Here is a 23,092-nt window from a genome sequence, read left to right as displayed (position 1 = left end):
GATAAGATTTTCAATTATTATCATCTTACATTTTAATCTGTACCTCATACAAAACTATTGTATACCACCAAAGAGCACTTTGAATGAAACACTTTGGTCTACGCTTATACTGCTTTTTCTGAGTTGATTTCCGATTTAAAGATTTACATACTTAACTTTACTCTAGAGCTGCCTAACACAATATCTGTTACTTTAATTTCTCATGATCACAGTAAAGCTGTTTTGAAACAGTCTATACTGTTAAAAAATGCTATATAAGACTTTATTTGAGAAAACTCTTACCAGATTTGGTAAAACCTCTGTATAAGAGTAATATCACACGTGCAATGGTGATGTTGTTCTGGATGTCAACATGTCTGTGATTACCTGCTGCCGAATCACTGTCACTCTCTCATATTCAACACATCATGACTCCGAATGTGAAATTGCTTGCAAATCTGATACGTTGTCAGTGTTTGTCTTGTAATGACTGGAAAGTTTCATGTTTTTTTTTAAACTTACATCAGAGGCTCCCCTTGGTTGTAACATAAGGCATGTGTTTATTGATGCAACAACGATCTCTTTACAAATGAAACATGTTGGGAAAGGTTCGCAGTAATGATGGCAGATGTGATGTGTCCTGAGGACAGATGAGAGAGCAATGCTGTCAGTGTATGTGATGCTATAGGACTGTGTATTTTTTTAGAGAAAGTTATTGAATGCAGAGGATTTGCAGAGGAGTTCAGATGCAAAAGCCTCTAAATGCCATTTGAAATTTTCTTCTTTTATCAAACTTGTATATTTAAGTTCAGTAATTTCACTTAAATAACAATTAATAGGTAATTATCATTGCAATTGAAGTGAAATCACTGAACTTAAATATACAAGCTTGATCAAAATGATCATTCTAGAAGAAAATTTCAAATGGCACTTAGAGGCTTTTGCATCTGAACTCTTCATTTGTCCCATCATCCCCATTTGTGGGAATGCTTAAACTGGTTTAGATTTTTAATAGAAACAATTAAGTCTCTCTTGGTGAGGAACTTAGGTAATTTCTTATTTTAATGTAATTTGATGACTTACAGTACAACATTCATTCGATTTTGAGTGATGAGTTCTACTATTTTTAATTTTAATAAGTCAAAATTGCATCAGTATGTCAGTGGATCAAGGGCAGGGGCCAAATTAGATTACACATTGTTTAGTGATTTCACTGAAACGTATAGTGGGCCGCCACTGTTGCTTCCAGACACTGATAACATGAATTTCGGGAACGGGTGATTACTTTGACATATGGACGCAATCAAAACAAAATCAATTTTCACAGAGACGGGAGGCTGCAACGTGCGGGATGATGTATTGAAACTGATGAAAATGATGATGAACGAACGATATTTGAGCCTCAGTCTATACTGTCAGGATCATCCACTGGTGCTACGTAGCTATAATTTTTTCTTTAAACAAATTCTTAACTTAAAAAAAATCTTAACAAATTTTTAACATTATTTATAGCAAATTAGAGTGAGAGATCATGTGACCCCTGTCCGAAATCAGACTCAAACCTTGTGAGCAAACAGTTCCTGAGTCTGTGCAGAGCTGGGATTAACAAAATCGTGCTTTAACTTTTCCATGATCTTTACAGTATAAATTTGGATCATTTTTATTAAAAATATTTTTTTTTTGTAATGTCACTTGCATTTTCTCAAAACGTACATATACAGCATCATCTCATTTCTCACAGTGACTGAAAATCCCTCCTCTCTGAGAGCTTCCTCTGCTTTGATTGGTCTGATGACCCAGTCTGTTGTGATTGGTCTACTCTGCTTTGATTGGTCTGATGACCCAGTCTGTTGTGATTGGTCTACTCTACTTTAATTGGTCAGAAGGCTCAGTTGTGATTGGTCTACTCTGTTCTGATTGGTCAGATGGCCCAGTCAGTTGTGATTGGTCTACTCTGCTCTAATTGGTCAGATGGCCAAGTATGTTGTGATTGGTCTACTCTGCTCTGATTGGTCAGATGACCCAGTCAGTTGTGATAGGTCTACTCTACTTCAATTGGTCAGAAGGCCCAGTCTTTTGTAAATGGTCTACTCTGCTCTGATTGGTCAGATGGCCCAGTCTGTTGTGATTGGTCTACTCTACTTTAATTGGTCAGAAGGCTCAGTTGTGATTGGTCTACTCTGTTCTAAATGGTCAGATGGCCCAGTCAGTTGTGATTGGTCTACTCTGCTCTAATTGGTCAGATGGCCAAGTTTGTTGTGATTGGTCTACTCTGCTCTGATTGGTCAGATGACCCAGTCAGTTGTGATTGGTCTACTCTACTTCAATTGGTCAGATGGTCCAGTCTGTTGTAATTGGTCTACTCTGTTCTGATTGGTCAGATGACCCAGTCAGTTGTAATTGGTCTACTCTGCTCTGATTGGTCAGATGACCCAGTCAGTTGTAATTGGTCTACTCTGCTCTGATTGGTCAGATGACCCAGTCTGTTGTGATTGGTCTACTCTACTTCAATTGGTCAGATGGCCCAGTCTGTTGTGATTGGTCTACTCTACTTCAATTGGTCAGATGGCTAAGTATGTTGTGATTGGTCTACTCTGCTCTGATTGGTCAGATGACCCAGTCAGTTGTGATTGGTCTACTCTACTTCAATTGGTCAGATGGCCCGGTCTGTTGTAATTGGTCTACTCTGCTCTGATGTGTCAGAAGGCCCAGTCTGTTGTGATTGGTCTACTCTACTTCAATTGGTCAGATGGCCCAGTCTGTTGTGATTGGTCTACTCTGCTCTGATTGGTCAGAAGGCCCAGTCTGTTGTAATTGGTCTACTCTGCTCTGATTGGTCAGAAGGCCCAGTCTGTTGTGATTGGTCTACTCTGCTCTGATTGGTCAGATGACCCACTCCGTTGTGATTGGTCTAGTCTGCTCTGATTGGTCAGATGACCCAGTCAGTTGTGATTGGTCTACTCTGCTCTGATTGGTTTAGATGGCCCAGTCTGTTGTGATTGGTCTACTCTACTTCAATTGGTCAGATGGCCCAGTCTGTTGTAATTGGTCTACTCTGCTCTGATTGGTCAGATGGCCCAGTCTGTTGTGATTGGTCTACTCTGCTCTGATTGGTCAGAAGGCCCAGTCTGTTGTAATTGGTCTACTCTGCTCTGATTGGTCAGATGACCCAGTCAGTTGTGATTGGTCTACTCTGTTCTGATTGGTCAGATGGCCCAGTCTATTGTTATTGGTCTACTCTTCTCTGATTGGTTAGATGGCCCAGTCAGTTGTGATTGGTTTATTCTGATCCAACCTACACCACCACATACATAATGAGCCTCCATCGCTATGACAAACTGACACAAAAACTTGAAGACACGGTTATTTAGTTACTTATATATTTAGATTTTTCATACATGCATTTGCCACATGAAGTCCTTAATCCGCAAAGTCAATAGAGGCGGAATATAAAACAACATATATGTAATAATAATAATACTTTTTTTTTAATTATTACAAACCAAATACCACATTTAGATTTTGGATTTATTACATCTAAAATCCAACCCCACATAACTGTACAATAAACATCAGACAAGTCCTGTTCAGCTCTAACAGTGTCATCACTGCGTACACGCTTTCAGTTTGGATGGTTGAATCACTTGTTGCTGAACACTTGCCGCGTCACGCCCGGTTAAGACTGATTAAGCCACAGATGACAGAGGCAGAATGTGTTAACGTCAAGTGTGTCTGTCCCTCCACGGGACAAATGACAGCGGTAATGTGATTTCACAGGGAGATAAAGAGCATGTGTGTTTGAGAACGTTTTATTAAATGAGCCCTGACCAGCATCCAGCTTCATGTGCAGTGTTTCACGTACTTGGACAGATTTAATAAACTCAGAGCTGATCCGTTTAACACACCACAAGAAGGAAAGCAGGAATGATTGGCAATAAAATTTGAGCTGGTTAAAAACAGAGAAGTCAATGCTAATTCAGTAAGTGAAGGCTTATTGTTTCCTACAGCTCTGAGGCACAGTTTGTACTTGTTGAACACCTGTAAGTACACAGAGAGAGCACACATGGATACACGCTGCTCTAATTATCACCTGGTGTGTTCTGCTGCAGCACGTGTGGTCACTGAACTTGTAATGAAACTCTAGGTGAACTTGTGAACTCCTACGTTGTAGACCCTATAGGACAACTGGTGCTAACAACCTCTCGCAACACCATACTGTAAGCCCAATTTTAATTGAATGAGTTGAAATTGGGTGTACAATTGAAACTCTTTTAACAGCAGTGAGGTCCACCCTAGTTAGTAATGTTTGTCTCAATGCAACAAACAAACCACATGCAAAAATGACAATCTGGCATCCCTTTTTCAATCTGGCAAGATTAAATCTGATTGTTTTTTTCAACTAACCTGAGTTGAAAATCTGAGACTAAATTAAGTACCGAGTCATGTTCTGTTTTTTAGGCTGTGTTCAGACAAACAGGAACTATTATTTCATTTATTTGTTTGTGCATTTCACTTATTCAATTTAGTTTACACAGAAAAAGAAACATAGTATGTAAATTGAAGTCTGATTAAAATTGGTGTCTAGAATGAAATTCAGATCAGTAAAGGATTTCAAACAGTTTGGCATTACAAAGTGGCATTACAAAGCTGAATAAGTTTAGCTTTCCTTTCTTTTAGTTATCATTTTCGCAAAATGACTTACTGTACAGTACTGTGTGTTAAATAAATAAAATGTAAAAAGGATCGGCGCAATAAGCATAAGCTTCAGCCGACACCTTTTCGGTCAAGCATCTTTTCTTTTCTTTATGTTTTCATTACTGTTTATATTGTATTTTCACTTTTGTTTCTATATTTGTTTGTACATTTTTTTTTGACATGCTGTAAAAGGAAAATCAACAGTGTCTGGACAGAATATATGACACAAAGGAAACGATCTTCCCCTCTATCTTCCCCTTTGCTGCGTTACCTGATTTGGTCCTATGATTTAGACATGGAAAGATCTTTTTAAAATATCCTCTTTGCTGCCTTAAATGGGAGAACTAAAAATACCCTAAATATTATGCATAGACTGATAGCAACGAGAAAACTGCTCTCAGAAAGGTCAAAAACAACGAGAAACAATTTCCCACCTCACATACTGATATATCAGCCTGAAGACAGGGGCACACTTTATGATTTATAATAGTCATTTACGATCAGACAATCCCCGTTGTAAGCCATGTCACTGTGTTGTCATTTATGTCAGACTGAACAGCAGTCAAGACCCATTAAAAACAGATGCACACAAGAAGACTTGTGAGGAGTTTTACATCATCAGTCCGTCACATGTTCAGTGATGTGTGCTGCATTTACATACGGGATTGAAATGGTGGCTAGCAAGCAAACACTATTTCTAGAGTTCATTTTATTCCTCTTTTTTCCGGAAAAAAAAAAGAAACGGTAACACTTTACATTAATAAGCATTAATTCATGCTTAACTAATGCACAGATAATACTGAATTAATGTGTAACTAATGATTATCTAAGCTATTCATTAATGAGTACCACATTAGGAACTAATTAAGAGTCTGTAACGTTAATGTATTAGTTCATACATGAATTGTTATTAATTAAATATGTAATTGTGGATTAATTCCATAATAACTTACACTATTAGTTAAAATATAATATGTTAAATACCAGAATGAGCCAAAGCCTTGCATTTCAACTTCCAGAGGTACGTATGCCTTAATACATGATTAATTACTTCATTGTTAGTGCAAATTCATGTGCAAATTACTACAGTTACTAAATGACTAGTTAATAATGATGTGCCCCAACAAGTAAAGTCATAACATAATGATACCTTTGCAAATCATTAGCTAATGATTAATTAAAGCAGACAACTGGAAGTTGAAGTGCATAGCTTTGACTAATTGTGGTAATTAACACATTAATTGACACTATTAGTCAATAAAATATGTTATTAAGGAATTAATACACAATGACACATTGAATTAACAGCATGTATTACTTCATCTATTAATCATATAGACTCCTTATTAGTTTCTGATGCAGTAATCATTAATTAATGGTTTAGTTCTTCAAGAGTTATACATTAACTCGTGATTATCTGTGCATTAGTTAAGCACGAATTAATGCATATTAATGCACCCGTATTGTAAAGTGTTATCAAAGAAACTCTAAAAAAAAACGAAGACAATGTGTGTGGAGCAAGTGTTGGTTTGTTGTTGTGGTCAAACTAATAATCAATGACTTCAGATTTTTGGCCTCAGGATCTGACGAATCCTTTAGGATTCACAAAATTGGTCTCAGATCGTCAAATCATGGCCAGAATCTTAAGAGTACAACCCAGCTTATGTGGGCACAGCTATTCCCACATAATTCCCACACTTTTCATCCATACCTTCAGACATGTTGTGAACAAATCCTATAATAAATGTATGGGCTAAATTAATAAATTATTAATTTTCTTATGTCCGAGCACTAACTCCTTAGTCCATACTTAAAATTCTCTAAAAGAGAAGAAAAAATAGGCTGAATAAAGCATAGGCATGAATATTTATTTCATAGATTGGACACGCTTACATTTTCTACATTACTGGAATTCATAAGTTATTTATCTCCGCCAGGGGCGTCGCTAGACGTGAATGGCATTGTACATTAATGGGGCTTAGTGCATTAATGCCATAACATGATGCAAATCTACCTACAAGCATAAATCATTCAGTCGTACTTCGTCATATGGTTCAATGGAAACACCAAAAGCCAAACATCCCCAAGATCACAACCAAAATGAAAAGCGCAACTCCAACCAATCATGTGCATGACAATTGAGTTTTGTCGTCACATGTCTGTAGAACTTGGTTGCGCTGATGCCATCGCTATCATGTGTTAGTCTCAAGCCCTGGGTTTACTTTTGGCTTTTGAAACTTTTTTTGGATGTCATTAAATAAAAAGCATTTGTTCACTAAATTAGGCAAAGCCAAGAAATTAAAAATGACTCCTACGCCCATGAAAAAGGATAGCGCCATCAGGGCATGTGGAGAAATTCATTTCTGTAGTCTCTTGAGGTTTCCATTTAAAGAACAACCAAAGGTCCCAAGTTACACACGTTTTCATCATTAGACCATGTAGGAGACTCAGCTTTCATGTTTAGAAACAACAAGTGATGCATATGCAAGATGTGACTTGTCTTTAGTGTCATAATAAGCAAATATTCATAGAAAATGAGGTCTGGTTTTCAATGAGAAGAGAATATGAGAGTGAAACAACACAAAATCATCTATCCCAGCATGTGAATTTAAATGAAATGTAAATTGCTGCAAATTATTCAAACATGCCTTGAGGTTTATACCCTATGATCCGAAAGACCTTTTCTCTAGTACTTAATTGCTTGATGTGAAATGCTATCTTGGCTTGTAACAGCTTCTGTGTGATGCTGTAGCCGGTAGAAAAACCTATAAATGTCTAAGTGCATTAATGGGTCATGGCCACTTCAGGTCTCCTCAAGCATTAAAACAATCTGGATGGGTTTATGTTTGCATTGCATGTGTAACATGTGTAAACATCTCTTAGATAATTCTGATTTTTTTTTCCCCCCTCACACTTCCCTCCAACAGTGAAAAAGCAGATGTTGAGTCCAGATAAACATGACGTAGAAGCAGCCAGTGTCGCCAGCTTGACTGGTTATCCGCTCAATTAGGCTGGTTTTAAACAAGGAAGTCTATAATACATAGAGAGCTAGCCATTAGCATTCCCAGGAAGAACGCGACCGGGACGGTGCCAGAAAGAGTCATAAGTGTATTTTTTGTGCGTTTTTGTTTTTGAAATGTTTAAGTACAATGTGGAAGTACAATAGGTTGTCATTTTCAACTTTTCAAATTTGTTTTCAAATTATATTATCATTAAGTTGAATCTTGTGTTTTTATATTGCTTTAAATCATCAAATAAGTTAAGCCATTTTCCTTTTTATAAGTCAGTTTAATGTAATTTAATGTGAAATGACTTAAACAAGTTGATTATAGTGGGGCTGCCAAACGATTAATCGCGATTAATCGCATCCAAAATAAAAGTTTGTGTTTACATAATATATGTGGATGCACTGTGTATAATTATTTTGTGTGTATATATATATATATATATATATATATATATATATATATATATACACACATGCATGTATATTTAAGAAAACATTTTTATTTATATATAAAAAATGTATATATGAAGAGTTCAGATGCAAAAGCCTCTAAATGCCATTTGAAATTTTCAAGCTTGTATATTTAAGTTCAGTATTTTCACTTAAATGACAATTAATAAGTGATCTTCATTGCCATTTAAGTGAACTTACTGAACTTAAATATACAAGCTTGATAAAAATGATCATTTTAGAAGAAAATTTCAAATGGCACTTAGAGGCTTTTGCATCTGAACTCTTCATATATAATATATAAATTATATATAAATCTATATACAGTATATACATGAAAGTATTTCTTAAATATATATACAAGCATGAATGTGTATTTATATATATATAAAATAATATATACCCACATATATTACCCATATAGCACCCACATATATTATGTAAACACAAACTTTTATTTTGGATGCGATTAATCGCGATTAATCATTTGACAGCCCTAGATTGTAGTTTTGGACCCAATTGACTTTCATTATTATGGACAAAAACAGTCGAGACATTCTTCTAAATATCATCTTGTGTGTTCCACGTGAAGTTTTCACAGGCCTCAGTCATCTTTTTTTTTTCTACATGCAAGGTTTGGATTGGAATTAGAGCGATTAAACTATGGCACAAATTGCATTTCTGTCATTTCAACTCTCAATGTATTTGGCATGGCAATGGATATGACAATATTAATATGTTTGGTCTTGGCAGAATAGATCTGCTGCAAATATGGAACTTTCTACTGATAATACACACTATATATATACACCGGTATGGCAGCTCGATACAAGTGGAGCTGGGGAACAGCATGCCGAAACTGCTATAGCAAATGCTGACTTTGAAGGCTGAGCAGCGAGCTCATTGGCTATACAGCAGGAACCAATCAGCATGCCCTATATAGACAATGATGTGATTACAGTGTATTGAGTTAAGGACCTCTCAGTCTGCACCATAAAGAGTTTCATTTTCAACTTTGTATGTTTGGGTGAACTGTTCCTTTAAAGGGGGTCGCGCGTTGGACAAGAAGCCCCATGCCACACTGTGTCACAACAATTAGGACAAAGTGCAGATCTTGCTCATAGAATGTGTTGTTGTTCTGTTCGGGTGAGTTTGAGTTCAAAACAGTATCTACTCACTCTACAGACAACAGTAACAGACAAACGTTTTTGCACTTCACGAATGAACACCAAGTTTCCAAGTTGCTGTATGAAACAGCACAAAATGAAAAAGTAAATTGTTTAGGAAAATTAAAAAAATATGTAAGTGGTGCTCTGTGGTGTAGCAGGTTTTTGGGGAGCCCTCTAAAGTGGTAGCTCGGCACATCCGAATTGTCCATGTCCACAGCGCTTATTGACCGATATACACAAAAAAATGGCCCAAATGTCTGAAATGTAAATTACTCAATGTCTTGTTAATGAAAGTGTTGTATAAAAGCAGGTTGTGGTACTGAAAAGCTGCTCAGATGTGATTTACCTGCAGCTGAATCATTTTAAGTTTGGTGGTGCTTCATATGCTTTTAAATCTTTGCAATTAAAGATCGATGAGAGATAAACTACGTTAGACAGTACAAGTACAGGTGTGTGAAGAGTGCTGCCAACTGACAAAAGGGAACATGAACATTTAAACCACATTTAAACTGCAAGTGATCCCTCGCTCATTCCTGCTCGCGCTTCGAGTTGTTTGTGATTATTTGCTGAAGTCTATATTAAGCTTAAAACCAACGTTAAAACGGCGGGGGAAACTACTCTGAAACACGATTATTCTGATTGTACAATGAGCAAAGTTGTTATTAAAATACGATTAAATGGCTGTGTAAATTAATTTAGGAAATGTCATCAACTGTCTGTCGTATAGAGTCTCAATAATCTCGCGCGGTGTACCCGTGGATTCAACTCGGATAAATAAAGTATCTTCTCATGAACAATTTTAGCCTACAATTTAATTAAATTACCGGTACTTTCATTTGGTGTAGGCCAATTTGCAAAATAGACGTGTAAAAGTTTATTCGTGTTCGCATTCGAAGCATTAAACAAAAAAATCAAAACAAACAACAACAACAATAAAACATCATTCAGGAAATTTATTTTAGTTTTCTATGTGTAGTCTATATGGTTACACAACTTAGCTGCTATTATCACAGTCTCCTGCATGATAAGAATGAGTTAAGCAATCAGACAGCCTGTTTTTAAGTTGTCTTTCGCAAGAGTAACCTACATTAAACCGATAGATTTTTAACTTTAGGCGTAAGCTACTTATTTTCCCCCACCAAATCACAGTTTTATGTTAAAAAATCCGCATATGAAATCAATAACCTGCTACAAATGAACTTCAACGTCCCTCTTTCTCTGAAACACAAAGCAAAAGATGCTACTTTGTGTAGTTTAACGATCCAGGACAAAACTTAAACTACTCGCAAAGGTCACATATGACGAATAAATCAAAAGTGTTTTACCTTTAGCTCGTTTAATTCTGCGAAAGTCGCCAATCCGCGATCCACAAGCGGGCATCTTCAGATGAACAAAACTGAATCCCAGTGCAGGATTAAACACGTAATCCAATCCCGAATGGATTGATGCGAGATGAATCCTTCGGAGAATATCACTCTGCTCTTCAGGTTTGGTGTGACTGGTCTAGGGTGACACACACGTGCGCGCACACACACATAGTTCCACCGCACGAGCAGAATGAAGCGCGCAAAGTGAAGCTGCTGAGCGCGTGTCTGCATCATCATCATCATCAGCCTGACGTCAACATTTAGCACATGCAGCGACCATAACTTAATTATACAATTTACTAAAGGACAGCATCAGTTACAGGCAATGAGACGAATGCAAGATTAATGTAAAAAATAAGCTACTAATAAATAGCGCCCCAACTTCTGCAAATATGATACATATACTTTTATTTTATTAATTATTAAATATAAATTTATTATATATTTTTTTTTTTTACAGTGTGTAGATATTTACTAGTCAGTATTTCTCAGGTTTATTTGTAAGGCAATTTATGTAAAACACCAGTATTGTCCAAGAAAAAAAAAAGGAAAAGATACAGGACTCTGAACACACATTGCATTTGTGTGACAACATTCCCCAATAGCAATGGGGTAAGTTGTCACAATGGAACCTGCCTGAAATAGCCGTTATATATATATATTATATATTTCAACAGCTTGAATGCAAAGGTAACAACAAAAAAATATATATATATCAAAAATTGTTTTGGCCAAAATAAACTATTCCTGTAAAAATTGCATTGTATAAAACGAAAACATAAAATATACGTGACCACCTTACATTATGAAAAACACCCTTGCCCCGATGTTTATATCTGATATATTGACTGTTATGTGAATGTCAGTGTGGGTTTATCCAACAGCTATCAAACAAATGACATATGACAACACTTCTTAGACACCGAACGCTTTAATAAAACTGACTGGTCTCCGTTTTAAATATGATAAAGTGTATGACTGAATACACACAAAGAAACTCTCCATTTAGGGACCTAAAGAAAATGCAGTCTGTGCTGTAACTCACTCATCATATATACAGTGTCACGGCACATACACAATACCATAATGTCCTCTGCATGTGGACATTGTCACACAGCTATAAATGAGCAGGCAGGGAAGCAGATCTAAACGCAGGAATACTTGAAATAAACACATAGCGAAACACCACACGTACAGTAACACCAACAACGACTAACATAACACAAGCTCCCTATGTACACATGGATGAAAGACTTAACAAGATAACAAGGGGGTGTGGTGAAACTAATCAACATAAAAAACTACAAAGAACTACAAAACCTGGCACAAGACAGGAAATAACAAAAGAGAGTCCACAAACACACAGATAACACATGACAAACATTATGTTCATCAACCTAAAGATTAGGATACGGAAACATGGAAACATGTGAAAGAGACCGGTTGCTGGGTTTCGTTTGTGGAAATCTGCTCCCCTCTGCTGTGTGATTTATTTTTGTGTGTAAAGAATCACTGGGAGGTCCATCATTACACTGAAAGCCTCACACAGAACTGCAATGTTCGCTTAGTCACGTAATTAAATGTTAAACCGCATGAACATTGTTCCTTCAGAGGATATGTCATACAGTGGTGGAATGTAACGAAGTACAAATACTTCGTTACTTTACTTAAGTACATTTTTCACATATAGTAGAATTATAGTGCATACTTTTTTACTTTTACTTCGTTACATTTTGCAGCAATTATTATACTTTCTACTCCACTACATTTCTACAACTTCTGTTACTTTTTCATTACATTTCCTGATCAGTTTTTCCCCTGCCAAAACGTAATCTTACCGTCCGTTCGTTGCACGTTTGTCTCACCAGTGACGTTTGGTTGCCCATTTCACAAGATGTAAACAACACTGGTCCAGAAGCACTTCCTGTTTCAGTTTTTTAACACTACATAAAAGCTGGGATAAAATACCACCAACAGAACATTTAAAACTGAATCAAAAAGTTCAACAAACATCTTTAAGATGTTTTCTTTACATGTGAAATAAAGAAAACAGTTACAAACTGAAACAGGAAGTGCTTCTGGACCAGTGTTGTTTACATCTTGTGAAATGGTCCATATCAACCCGGTCACACTAAATGCGTCTCGCACGCAGTGTGTTTATCGTGCAATTTATACGCGAAAATTTGTTTTTATGTGCATAGGAAATGCACCGTGTGTAATATAGCCTACGTTTGATTAGGATTATGGCAAGCCAAGAGGTTCAGAATTACACCATAAATGAATCGCATTTACTGCCAAACATCGTTATTAATATATAGTATGATGTGCATATTGCCTAATTGCAAGCTTGATTCAGATATGGTGACAACAATTTTTTTCCATCATTATTGAACATCATTATAGGAGTATTAGGTGGAACGGGTTAGAATTAAATGTTTTATTAATCATTAGAAAAAAACAGACATTAAGAGAATAAATTGTTATGCAAGTACTTTTACTTTTAATACTTACATTTAAAATCAGGTACTTTTTACTTTAGGATGTCATTGTGTTACTTCTACTTCTACTAAAGTAAATATTTATCTGTTTATTTGTACTTTTACTTAAGTACTGAGATTCAGTACTTCCTCCACCACTGCATATATATACACATACACACACACAATACATATTATGTGTTTGTGTGTGCATGCAAGATTTTTGAAGTAGCAGCAGTTTCTCAACCAGTGGCATGAGTTGTGGGTGGGACTATCTGTTTTTTGTTTTTTTTGACCAATGGCAAAATTAGGAGGTTTTAGGAAACAATTTTGTTTGTTGACGCTAGTGACAGATGCAGATCAAATGCATCCACCATCCCAGACAGCAACACAATGTCGGCCCAGATCCGGGCCACATCTGGCACATGTGGGCGCGGACCGGATATGGGCCGACACTTCAAACTACTCTAACTATTTAAAAATAGTGCACTATAGTAGTCTACTAGTACGCAGTTCTGAATTCACCAATAGCCATTGCACAATGTAGGCTCACTGGACACTTCTTCCCTTAACTCTGACTAACAGCCTCCTCATAAAGCTCCCCTGACTCCACTCAATCCGTTCGCTGTCCTTCCGCTTCAAGTCATTCACGTGGAGAATCCTGATCCCTTGCTTACAGTGACACCGCAGTAATCGTCGCTGTGTGGGAGTCATCAGGCCCACGGATGCATCTGTTAGTGAGTGACATTGAAATGCCAAGCATAAATAAATACCCTTGTCAAGGGTTATTGACCCCATGATGAGTGACTTTCCTACTAGGGAAGTATTAATAATTAAGCATGTTAATTTGAGAGGACAGGCTGTGTCTCAGTTCAAGTGATTCAAATCACACAATGCATTTTCACTTGGATTCATTATGATCCAAGGGTCTGGGTTTTGGGGTAGACCATAGATTTAAATTTTGAAGTACTCAGTATTCATTGTTTATATGCCCAGAGATGACACTGAAACATATGGTGGCACTTTATAAAATCCTTCTGTTAAGGGAATACATAAAATGTACAGCATAATGGGTGATCTCCTGGGATCTTTTATTGTTTTTTCCGAGTGTTCGCTGCGGTCGTCTTAAGCAGTGGATTTCATTAAGCGGCGATGTTTTCTCCTCACGCACATCCATTTATCTATTGCTCATCGCATTTCTCCACTGACCCACAAAATACTGAGACAGATGTAAGAATGATGCTATCAAATAAAACACACGTTTGAGTCCAATTTGATCAAAAAGAATGGCATCCAAAACTCAATCTTTCAACAATTCATATGGATGTCATTGCAATTATTTTTACAGTTATTTGTTTGCTTGCTGACATTCCCATTTTGATTTGAAAATGACTAAATTGTCTGAAACCTGACTTTTAGACCAATCACAAAAACAAAAGGCATCACAAGACTATCAAAACTTGTTACATCATGTCTTGAGGAGCATAAAGTTGGCCCGTCTGATATCGCATCATAATGGAATGACGGTACACACCTTACCTAATTAATATTCATGAGCTAAGTTTTTGCATTGCTGTGACACTGTCTGGCATGTCCCCACCTCCTCTTAAAATGAAGTGTCACTCATTCACTGAAGGATGAAAAAACAACATTGCAAAAGCTCAAAAGACATGTTTTTCCTCTCCCCAGCTCCAATGCCCCTGTTTACTGTTTACTGTTTACTGAACTCTGTCCCAATGCAAAGTTCATTGCCCAACTTTGAAGATAAGCTTTGGTGAGTCAAACGACTCTGAGTAAACAACACAGGTCACTGTTCATTCTTTCAGTGTTTCTCCCTAAGAAGAAAGACAGTTATGATCAAACTTTAAAGAGCATGAATGATTTTTACTGTCAAGTCAAATGTTAACGGTCAAAATATAATTTATTTTCCAAAAATCTATAAATATACCCATAGATTGGGGAGGAGCTAGTTACATTGTCAACATTTCAGCAACTACAAAGTTCTTAGTCAAAAGTCCAATCACACATGTTTGCTTAACTCTGTAGTAGCAGGTTTGGTTTCATGTCTAGCATTGGGGCATATTGCCTCAAAAGTTTAGAGTGTGTTTAATGAGATGTTCAGTAGTTTTATATAGTCATAAAAGCACTGACCATGGTTTATGGACAATGAACTCATTCATCATGTGGTTTTCTATTGTGTCACCTGTATTATTATGGTGACTATAAGTATATTTTAAAGTGGATAGCAGATTTCGGTGGTTCAGATTTGGTATATTAACAGATATACACTCACCTAAAGGATTATTTTGGAACGCCTGTTCAATTTTTCATTAATGCAATTATCTAATCAACCAATCACATGGCAGTTCCTTCAATGCATTTAGGGGTGTGGTCCTGGTCAAGACAACCTCCTGAACTCCAAACTGAATGTCAGAATGGGAAAGAAAGGTGATTTGCATGGCATTTAATGGTTGTTGGTGCCAGACGGGCCTCAGTTACTGGGATTTTCACGCACAACCATTTCTAGGGTTTACAAAGAATGGTGTGAAAAGGGAAAAACATCCAGTATGCGGCAGTCCTGTGGGCGAAAATGCCTTTTTGATGCGAGAGGTCAGAGGAGAATGGACCGACTGATTCAACCGAGGTATGCAGCAAATCATTTGTGAAGCCACAACATGCACAACCTTGAGGCGGATGGGCTACAACAGCAGAAGACCCCACCGGGTACCACTCATCTCCACTACAAATAGGAAAAAGAGGCTACAATTTGCAAGAGCTCACCAAAATTGGACAGTTGAAGACTGGAAAAATATTGCCTGGTCTGATGAGTCTCGATTTCTGAGTCAGAAATTGGCGTAAACAGAATGAGAACATGGATCCATCAAGCCTTGTTACCACTGTTCAGGCTGGTGGTGGTGGTGTAATGGTGTAATTAAATGCCACTTTCTACCTGAACATTGTTTCTGACCATGTCCATCCCTTTATGGCCACCATGTCCCCATCCTCTGATGGCTACTTCCAGCAGGATAATGTACCATGTCACAAAGCTCGAATCATTTCAAATTGGTTTCTTGAACATGACAGAGTTGACTGTACTAAAATGGCACCAACAGTCACCAGATCTCAACCCAATAGATCATCTTTGGGATGTGGTGGAACTGGAGCTTCGTGCCCTGGATGTTCATCCCACAAATCTCCATCAACTGCAAGATGCTATCCTATTAATATGGGCCAACATTTCTAAAGAATGCTTTCAGCACCTTGTTGAATCAATGCCACGTAGAATTAAGGCAGATCTGAAGGCGAAAGGGGGTCAAACAGTATTAGTATGGTGTTCCTAATAATCCTTTAGGTAAGTGTATACAGTTATATGTTGTAAAATATACAGGCACTAAGGTATATCTTCTGGCAGGTCCAGCTGTCCAGACTCCCAAGGCAGACAGCAACACAGTGTTGGCCTGTGTCTACGCCACATCTGGTAACGTGGGACTCCCTTAACAAAGCCAGCAGTGAACTGTGAAAAAAAATGTGACTTCTCTCAGGCCTGATAAAAGCTACTAGAGCCATAAATACGAACGTGACATTGACCGACTACAACTGCAGATCAAGGCGTCAGTAAATGAATGTCTTCTGTTTTTTAAAGGATAACAGATTTCTTCAGACTGACGGTGGGTGTTAAAGTACGAGATTCCTCATAAATGGTGCTGAGTAGTTCCAGAGTCCGAGTTAAAGCTCCAGAACTGTGCCAGTTTTCTGTGAAAATCCATCACCAGGCCTGAGCCATTAAGGATATTATGCTCAGTTCTGAAAGAAAAGCTTTTTGAATTGGATAAATGCTTCTTCCAAAGATCAGTTTATCAAATTGCTTTGGGCTTTTAAGTCATTCGCTGGAATAGACTGATTAATCTACAATGTTCTTTGAAAAAGGCTCTCTCCAATGCAAAGCGTGTTGCAATAGCAGCCAGGTAAATTATATAAATGTAATTTTCAGAGGCATTGGCACTGAATATATTAACATTCCCTTTGTGTCCTTTGTTGCACAAATTACAACTTGTAGTACAAGAGCCTACAACCAAATAAAGCTTCGGTTTGCAATGCAAGTACACTTTTCTGTTTTGCTTACATATACCTCAATTTGTATGTCAAAAACAGTGTTATCCTTCCAAATGCTTAAATGGTGTCTGGGTTTAATGCGATTGAGTACTGAGGTGAGTAAGATAAGCTCATTGAATCAGCACAGCAGCAAGTCATTTTTATTTGTTGTACATACTCAATGATTCCTGACATTTGCAGTCCCATCCGTAAATAGTAGGATACACTTTCTTAACATTGTCTTCATGTGCCTCCGCAGCAAATAAATCAAAAACGACCATGTGACCGATAAGCATATCCCATTCCTGATTTTTTTTTGTCACGTGGAGTTCGTTGGAAACCTCAAATCAACTGAATCTCAAAATGGTTTGGAAATTACAATTGGAAAGGCTGAGTGGTCACAATGATCTTTTTTCGTTTTGGCACTGCAATGGAAGTGCAAGCGGCTCAAATTGTCAAAACAGATGGTAAAAATCTGTTTTGAGATATACAGACAAGAGATCTTTGGAGGAAAGAAAAAAACACTTGAATTATGTTAAGTGACTATGTTTTGAAACGGAGTATTTATAAAGCAGAATTAGAGAGTTCCCCTGAGAATTTCACCTCCTGTGAGGAGAAAGATAAGATAAAATGTCCTTCATCCAAACTGCAATTCAGAAATGTGCTGCTAGGGGGGCTACTGGGCCAACAAGTTACAAAAAGTCTGCCAACAAACTCTCTCTTCAAAACCCTTCACTTCAGTGACGCTTGCCAACCTGACTGGCAGAGATTTTCTGTTTCTGTCAAAGGTTTGAGTTCTTAGGACACGTGAGTTCATGAGTTCAAGGTTTGAGTTCTTGAGTTCTTGATTTCTTTCTGGTAGTGGGAATCACATGGGGGGAAATAGTTTAAAGCACCAGTCTAGGCAGCGAAATATGACTGGAAGCAAGTTTTGTTGCACGCATTTAAGCTTTTTTCTTGTATTGTTGTCCAGACATCACTTTTTAATACCTCAAGGTAAGAGTTTTATAAATCCCAGTTTAAAGATCTTCAAAAAGGGGTCCTGGTAGAATATTGAGATGAATTTGTATCAAAGCCCAAATACATTCCCTAAACAAACTTTACAAGATTGTAAATGAATTTGTTTCACGACATATTTTTTGGAAAGAATTATTCTCCACTCTATATCCTCTCCAAAGAATGTGTCTTTCATTTAAAATCTTGGCAGATGAGCAACTGAGCTCAACTCACGCACTACTGTTAGAAAAGAAATACCTCTTTTTTTAAAGAAGAGAGGCTTTTCATGTTATTAAATAAGCTGTAATTCAAGCTTGTAAAGGACGCAACCTGTTAAAGTGCAGAAGTCCCATGAAAATAATCGTATTATGGAATTAACAAAAAACACATTTTCCACATATTTTAAGAAAGATTAAAAGCCTTGAACAGTGAGCACATATACAAATATATACCAACCAACCAAACCAAGAAATTAAATTATGTTTATATACATCCCAAGGCATCATCTAACTGACGGCTTGGGAAGCATTTTGACCGCTTCAATATCTGAGGCTTTAGGCACCCTTTAGCGTCAGTTAGATGACGCCCTAGGATCGCGTCGAACCCTCAGGCTAAAGGTGTGTTCACACCAGACGCGAATTTAATTATTTGTGTGAGTAGATTACATACGAAGTCAATGCAAAGACGCGAATAGACGCATCATTCGCGTCGGGCGTTGCGAATGACGCGTATTGGGCGACGCGTTTGCCGCAAGTTGAAAAATTTGAACTCGAGCGAATGTTGAAGTGTCTAACTAGACGCGTATTTGACGCTCTATTCGCGTTCTGTGTGAACACACCATTACCCTACCCCAGACCTAAACTAAACCTACCCGCATCATCTAACTGACGCTTTACCTTTAGCGTCAGTTAGATGACTTCTTAAGGCCGATTTATACTTCTGCGCAGGGTGTGCGCAGTAGGTACGGCGTAGCATATGCAGAGACGCGTCCCATACCGCGTACCCTTCGCCGTCGCCTGACGCGCACCTCCTCAAAAATGTAACTACACGTCGCGACGACGCGGACCGCAAGATCTGTGATTGGTCGGCTTGGTAGCATCGCATTTCCTCCTACACATTTCCGCACGTGCCTTCTCACGCATTTCCACACGTACCATCTCCTCCGAAGTCTTCTCTCATTTCTGCCTTTCAGTTTGAGTAATTTCACTAAAATTAACTGTTTTTCCACCTCAATAAGCTCCAACTCCAACATGATCCGCTCTCTTTCAGGCTTGTAGTAACCTAGCCGCAACTCGGGGAATGTAAACAGTGGACCATTAAAACCCTCCGCCGCCAACTATCGTTTCGGAGCAGTACTGCAGAGCAACCAAGACCTGAACGCAGAAGTATAAATGCTCACAAAGGCGTCGCCTACGTGCGTAGCCAACGCGTTCACAACGGCGTACCCTCGACGCAGAAGTATAAATTGGCCTTTAGGATCGCGTCATAACTGACGCTAAAGCGTCACATATTGAAGCATGGTCAAAATGGTCAGTTAGATGACGCCTTGGGATGAGAATGAGTTGTTGTGTGTGTGTGTAACCAACAGGCTAACTAAGGTCGTGTCAGAATAAGAATGTGTACGGCTTGTGCAAATGAGTATGTATCAACATGGTTTCTGAATATGAGGGATAAACGTTGAGTGTTCTGGATGGCTTGGCTAAAAGAAGGCATCAGGGCTTTTTGCTCTAATTATCATGTTTTCACAGCACTGCAATTCTGAGTGATTCTCTGCCTCTCAGCTTCTGCGTTCTCTCTGAGCATCAATGCAAACTGTCATGCAATCTAAAGGGAACAATTAGATAAACTAAAGAGACTCGCTGCATTAATATTCATAAAGTAAACCCCCTTGTGGCCTGTATCATTAGTCAGTACAAGAAAGCATAAAGCTGTGTTTTTAGATGGATGGTTTCATTTATGATCTCTTTTGGGAGCAGGTGGTAGGGGACACAGAGAAAACGTAAATTTGTCTGCATTAAAGAGATTAAGTATTTTAGATGAGTGTGCATAATCAAAGTGAATGGACTATTTGATCCTTTATTTATACGTGTTGTCTCTTTTATTATTGCAAATTATATTTTACGCTGATAAAAAAAATTGGAAGAAATTCCAACTCTCATTGAAAAGTGCAAACAGCCATACTTTACATGGATCAATACGAGACAGATTCAATGTCAGTCTCACTGAATCCTCTTGACTATCAAAATGCATCATAATTCAGCCGTCCGTGTCAATGAAGCGGTAGGTCATATTTAGATTTAGATTTAGTAATTTGAACAACTTTGAACAATTATTTTCATGATTTGTTATCACAGCTTTTGTCTTCTTCTCTCAAAACTAAAAAAAGGTTATACTGGGTGCTTTTCTATTCCACAATATTAACTAATGAGAATAAAATAGACCATCCTAAGTTAATTTATTGCAGTAATTTCTCTCTCAACCAGTAGAAAATGCTTTGAACCCCAGATTATGCATGAAAAAAAAAATACGTCATAAAACCGACTTAATTTTGAAAAAAAAAAAAAAAAAAACGTAATATAAATTTTTGTTTAAACCGCCCAGCACTACTACAATTAGTTCATTTTTAGGGAGTAATGCAACATTGTAACGCATTACTTTTTAAAAGTAACTTTCCCCAAGATTAGTAGAGAGCATGATATGTTTGGTGTGAGTGTCGAAAGCTTCACAAAACCTCTTATATGGAGATGGTTTGGGCGCTGTTGCTCATTAACATTAGAACAAGGCTAGTAACAAATGCATGTGCTAACACACACAGGCTGTGTGAATTAGGGGGATATTTTATGTGAGAAGTTTCCCAGTATAAACATAAATTATCCACGCAAATACTAGTGAATCAGACCCATTTTCCCAAAGAGGAACAACCATTATAATGTTCACCAAATGCATTCAGGCGAGAGAAGGCTAAAAATATTCCAATCCTTATCCTAAAGAATTTTTTTGCCAATGGTTATGTTACAATTCAAATAAATATGCACAAACAAAACCCTCCATGAGCTGAAGGTCACAGGCTTTTGAAGTGTTTGTCCAACAACATGGCGTAATTAATGTTTCAGATTGGTGTACAGATAAAGAGTCGACTTCATTCTGAAATCGGTAGTAACAGAGGAAAAGAATGACGTTCTCTCTGACAGGAAGCTCTCAAACAGTGCGGTGGATAATCATTTTGAGAGTCCGGGTAGGTGTTTATGTTAAGAGACAGCTGAGGGACAATGCTATCCCATCTTGGCCAGCGGTTGAGGTCTTGGCCCCGGCCCACTTGCCTGGAAGTAAAAATAACCCGCGGCTCCAGCGCACTTCTCCTGTCATCTGTCACAACACGCTAGAATGACAAGAGCTCACTCTCACATGTACTCGTATGCCCACATTCCCTGCCTTTTCCATTATCAGACTACTTATACTTGTTTCATGCACTTTACCCATTATAAAAATCAATGCATGTTTTGTAAGTCTCTTCTATTTATGAAAATAACACGAAAAAACATTTGCTTTTTATAACTTTCAGTCGTCAACAGGAAAAACATTTGTATTACCTAAAATAAACTAGACTAAAAAACAACTAAATCACTCACTCTAAGGGATTTATCAACTTGTTTTCTTTCAGCTTATAAGTCATATTATTCTGTAATTGCAGAAAGGTTTGTGTGATGGGTACACTGTAAAAAAAAATCCTGTAAAAAAAAAACAAAAAAAAAACGGTAAACTACTCTGTGGTTGGCAGCATCATACAGTAACTATACGGTGTGTTACTGTTTTTGGGTTTAGAGCTGTTAAATTAATGTTTTATACTGTAGCTGACAATACAGTATTTAGCTGTTGATTTCAAAAACAGTAACACACCGTATTTTTACGGAATGATGCTGGCAACCACAGCGGCCAGTAGTTTACCGTTTTTTTACAGGATTATTTTTTACAGTGTAGGTTTAGGGTAAGGAAGAAAATATACAGTTTGTACAGTGTAAAAACTGTTGTTTGTTTTATTTGGATCCCCATTAGCTTCAGCATAAGCTAAAAGCTATTCTATCAATTACGTCTATGAAGAGTCCCCGTAAAATGTGCGTGTGTGTGTATGTGTGCGTGTGCGCAGCATGCACATTTATACAATCTAAAAGAAAATTGGCTTCAAACAACAAAATGAATAACTGGATGCTTCACTCCACATAGAGAAAGATGGATAGAGACTGAATTAAATAGGCAAAATTCCCTCCAGTTATTCAGCAGGAGCTTGATGAAACCAACAGTAATTGTAATAATGAACACCAAATAATAAAAATGAATGAGCAAATATTTTAAACATGCAGTAAATGGGTGCAGGGTTTGAAATGATATTTTACATTACCATAATATTTAGATGAATACAAATGATGTTTGTTGTTATTTGTAAGTAATTACTGGAAACCATGCATGCAGTGCATTCCAGGATTAACTACTCCATTCACAGTTAGAAATAAATTATTGTTATTGTGAAACTGCAATGATTTTTTTTTTAATCTTTCACTGACTGAACTGCTTCGCCATCTAAATTCACAAATAAATGTTGCGTTCGCATAAATTAATTTAGCTACAGGCAAAAGCACGTCATTTTTTCTCTCACCCATTTGTTTCCTGAAATTTCCTCTCTCTCTCTCTCTCTCTCTCTCTCTCTCTCTCTTTCTCTCTCACCTTTAGCTTTTTTCATTTCATTATGATATAGGCATGATGTTCATAATGCCCATATCCACCCTGCATCATAATTAAAATGCAGCCCAAAAATACAAGACTGGACATGAAAGCAATTACAGAGCGCCAGAGAAAGGTAAATGA

General features: G+C 37.5%; 1 protein-coding gene across 5 annotated transcripts in view; it reads right to left on the bottom strand.

Annotated features, from left to right (window-relative positions):
- gcgra (glucagon receptor a) overlaps positions 1-23,092 on the bottom strand; it is a 100,611-nt gene that overhangs the window by 63,499 nt on the left and 14,020 nt on the right. For 2 of the 5 annotated variants that reach the window (XR_016155060.1, XM_039662874.2), the window contains exon 1: positions 10,626-10,882. The exons of 1 other annotated variant lie outside the window; for it this stretch is intronic. The gene's annotated coding sequence lies outside the window, so the exon portion shown is untranslated. Of the gene's footprint in view, positions 1-10,625; positions 10,884-12,505; positions 12,525-23,092 lie in introns of those variants that run through there. 2 more of the 5 variants (XM_089128234.1, XM_039662875.2) reach the window with 2 other exon arrangements.

Source organism: Pimephales promelas, chromosome 3 (assembly GCF_988280905.1).
Source record: "Pimephales promelas chromosome 3, fPimPro1.hap1.1, whole genome shotgun sequence".
In the NCBI taxonomy this organism is placed as follows: Eukaryota; Metazoa; Chordata; class Actinopteri; order Cypriniformes; family Leuciscidae; genus Pimephales; species Pimephales promelas.
The sequence above is the reverse complement of the archived record's forward strand: the minus strand, read 5'-3'. Positions and strand labels throughout refer to the sequence as shown.